Below are 4,175 nucleotides of genomic sequence, written 5' to 3'. Positions count from 1 at the left end.
CTATACATGAAACTTGAACCGATATAATTTTGTTGAAGAAAGAGAGCTGACTAATATTATCAGGGGAAGGTGTTAAAAGATTCATTAAAGAGCTGTAAAATAGTTAAAAGGGCTTACTAAATGCAGTAGATAGGGTTCAAAAAAATAAGAAAAGCAGCACATTAATAAAAGAACATATTTACTTTCATCAAAAATAAGCATATCTCAATGAAGTTAGAATTAAATTGAGCAATTTTAACATTATAATGGTAATCTATCATTTTTATAATAATACAAAAATCAAAATAAATTTTAATTGGAATAATACCTTAATTAGGTCTAAATTTTGAAGAATAATTTTATGAAATTTTTCTCCAAGTTTAACTTGATTAATGTTACGTGGGCACATCATATCTATACTATCTACATTGTCTTCTTTCTTATATCTTCTTCCATTTTCTCTAGTTATGCGGGTCTATCAACTTAGGATTATATCTCGATGCTAATTTTTATACATGCTTCAGTTTAGTTTGTGAGTTCGAGTTCTTATGGGTACATTTTATTCATTTATTTCCAACATAACTAGTAATAAATCATAACTTGAATGATAGCCTATTTTGCAAAGAAACGCGTAATTTTTTTTTAAAATCGGATTTATAATTTATAAACTTTATAAAGCATTAGAATAATTATTTTTTTAGACGAGCCTTGAAGCTAATTTCAAAAAATGCAGGAAGAGTATGGATTTACATTTTTCACTAGGAAAATGGCTTTTTCGGATTCTAGTAGCTCCAGCTTATTTTTTTTATACGCAGAAAGACCAGAATTTTTACATTTCTTAAAATTATAATTGCCCAAATACAAAATTACACAAAAAATTATTACTAAACGATTCAATAAATAAGAATATTTTATTTTATATGTTCCAAGATTATATATATTTTTTATTTAAGGGCTATATTTATAGTCGTAATTTTAGTTTTCGTTCTCAGGCACAGCTTGCTTGATTCTCTGTACACACAGCATATTTATACTTTCGGCTATCTTCTCCTCTCCATAGTCTTCTTCAATACCCCTCCTTCTTTCGAGACCTATTAATTCAAGGGTTTTTCTCAATCCCAAGGTTTGAATATATGCCTCAACCTGGTTCGTGACATCTAGTTCCTTCAGGTACCTTCTATGATATCGTGTCACCACACCGTCTCATGTTATGACATATGGAATAATTTTTGTCTTGCATTTGTATATTAATGATAGTTCAGATGCTAGCAGATCATATTTTCGTAATTTTTCGTTTTCAACTATGTTTATGTTGTCAATACTTGTCACGCCAATTTCGATCAGAGTGATGCAGTTCTTCTTTTTGTCATATACAAAAATATCAGGTCTGTTCATAGTATAACTTGATGTCTGTTTTAATTTGTTCCAAGATAAATTATAATATTTATAAGGTAAATCATGATCTTTTTTTCGTAATGTATCCCATTTTTTTAATTTAAAAGACTTAAATGCATAAAAATATGAATAAAAAGATAAAACAAATATTTTCATTTTATTACACCTAGAATATCTATAATATCTATGTACAACTTTTCCTTCTTTTAAAATTTATGTTTCTTGGATGCATTTCAATAGTAAATTGGTATGGATGTTCATTTTATACAAGATCTGATAATTAGATTTAAAAACCACTGTTTTTTTTCTAGATATAGACCAAAAAATATTTATATTTTTAATTTAAATAAAAAAAAGCACAAAAAAAGAAATTTAATTGCTTATTTACAAAGTAAAACTTGCGAAAAAGATATATCTACGATTTAATATAACAAAGTACTTTATACACGTGAAGAAGATAAATCTTACCTTATATTATACCAATGTGACTCACACGCTAATTATTTATTATATATTATTATACAAGTTTTTTATCTAGATTGAAAAGGTTGAAATACTGTCACTTATTTAAAAGTAATATTTTATTGTATATTACTTATTTGCCTAACTGAAGAATGATCGACCAATAAAAAGCTTCTTTATACAATGTTGATACCAAAAAAAATAACAGAAAATTTTACTTGCTGATGACTGTATAATAAATAAAGAGTAGGATTCAACTATGGAATGTATGAACACGTAAGTATTGTCTTAAAAAACCTAAAAATAAATTCCGTTACATATGATATTCTATACAAGCATCGTTAAACCTCCGATACCTCCTATTGATATAATGCTTACAAAAACATCAAATTTGAATCCCTTTTAAACTTCAAATCATCGTTAATGAATTTATGTATAAAAATATTCTTTTTAAATCAAGAATATCTACACCTTTAAATTTAAATAAAATATATATGCTAATATAATATATCATCGTTTGAGCTGAACTTGTTTATTTTATTTGGATATTGTAATTAGATCAAATTAGATTGAATTTTAAATGGTAATATTATATTTATATAGAGTTTATTTTAACATTGTAAACTTATAACTTTATTATCCCAACACCAGGCTTATCATGCCTACCAGTATTTACAGTAGCCACAAAAAACACGTAACATTTAACTAAATAGTTCTGGATTAACCACAGGAGAAACAAATACTTTTCCATTATAAACAATAATGCGATTACCAACCATATAACGTGCATATATCTTAACAATTCTTGGGTTTATATTATTTATTCACACATGTTTGTTTACTCAATAGGCATTTCTTGATTAATGTAACTCTTATTCGTGAAAGACCACGCTTAATATGTCGTCTTCATATTGATAGAAGAAGATCTGAAAATTATATTATTGTATCTCTTCAAGATCGATTCATCGGTATCTGTATTTTCTAAATACCAGGCGTTGTTTATCCAAATTATTGACATTTTGGTTGGGCTATGAAAAATAAAAAGTCTAGATTTGAATATCAAAATAAATTAACAAATAATTTAGTGATTAAACGACCAGATATTACAGGTTATGCGTTTCATTTCCATATAAAACGTATGCTTAAATATTAAGCACGGAAACCCATTTTAATTTTGGTTATTATCTGAAGTATTATTAATAAGTTTTGAGATGTAATTTATATTTTGAACACTGAGGATTTTAATTTAATCACAAGAAATCAATACAAAATTATATAATACACAACGAATAATCAGAGCGTTAAATATAATCATAGAAAACATGGGCGATATTAAATATTAATCTTCGAAAAAAAGTAATGAAAACATTCAAGGAAATAACCTTATATTCATATAATTTAAAGATAGAACAGATGTATTAGAACATAATCATGTAAATATAAATATAGTTTTTACAAAAAACATAGTAAAAAACCCAAAGGAAACTATCTTCATACCTATACGATGTATTATATGCAAAATCTATCTAATAAAACCACAGGAAATATAGTTAAAATCATATAATATAATATAAATATAGTGGTAAAAAACCTTTATGCTAAGTTATAGATTTATTGGATATAAATTTATTCTTCGAACCATAAAAAGTCAAGTATTCGCCTAAGAGAAATTACATGAATTTGATCTCATAATCTATCGCAATTTACATATTAAATAGCAGAAGATCAAAAATTTTTGTGTTTAAATATATGCTACTTAAAATCAATAAAATCCGAAACAATGTTCTACTTAAAGTAAAATTGGTTCGCAAGTACTATAATTATTAGAATCCGAAAGCTTTAAAATCACATAAAAAAATATTACTGCCATCAGAAGATATAACTGTTTATAACAGAAAGTAATAACATAAAAAAAAGAGAATAACTGTATTTAACTTACAAGAAGCTATCTATCTACATGTAATTTTCGACAAATTTATAATCCAGAAAAGATAAAACATTAGATTAGACACCAAGACGTAACATAATACAGAATCTATAATAAAGAAGTATTTTAAGTTGATAGCCGAGATATATTCAAATCATAAATTTGCAAAATATATTTATCGATTTTATGCTAGGTTATATTTATCAGGGGCTAAACATTTTAAAAACGTTAATAATATTAAAAGAGGCCTAACTGTACTTACCATTCATTCAAATCCATAAAATATTTTTATGCATCTTGATTTACGTAAAATTATTCTTCAAGTGTTGTAATTTATTCTACTTTTAATATTCATTTTGTTTCTACATGTTCTACCTAATCATATACATTTTTACTTGCGCTTAACTTTCAT

This window comes from Rhyacophila brunnea, unplaced genomic scaffold (assembly GCF_057557595.1).
Source record: "Rhyacophila brunnea isolate RB1 unplaced genomic scaffold, BYU_Rbru_1.0 scaffold_139, whole genome shotgun sequence".
In the NCBI taxonomy this organism is placed as follows: Eukaryota; Metazoa; Arthropoda; class Insecta; order Trichoptera; family Rhyacophilidae; genus Rhyacophila; species Rhyacophila brunnea.
The sequence above is the reverse complement of the archived record's forward strand: the minus strand, read 5'-3'. Positions refer to the sequence as shown.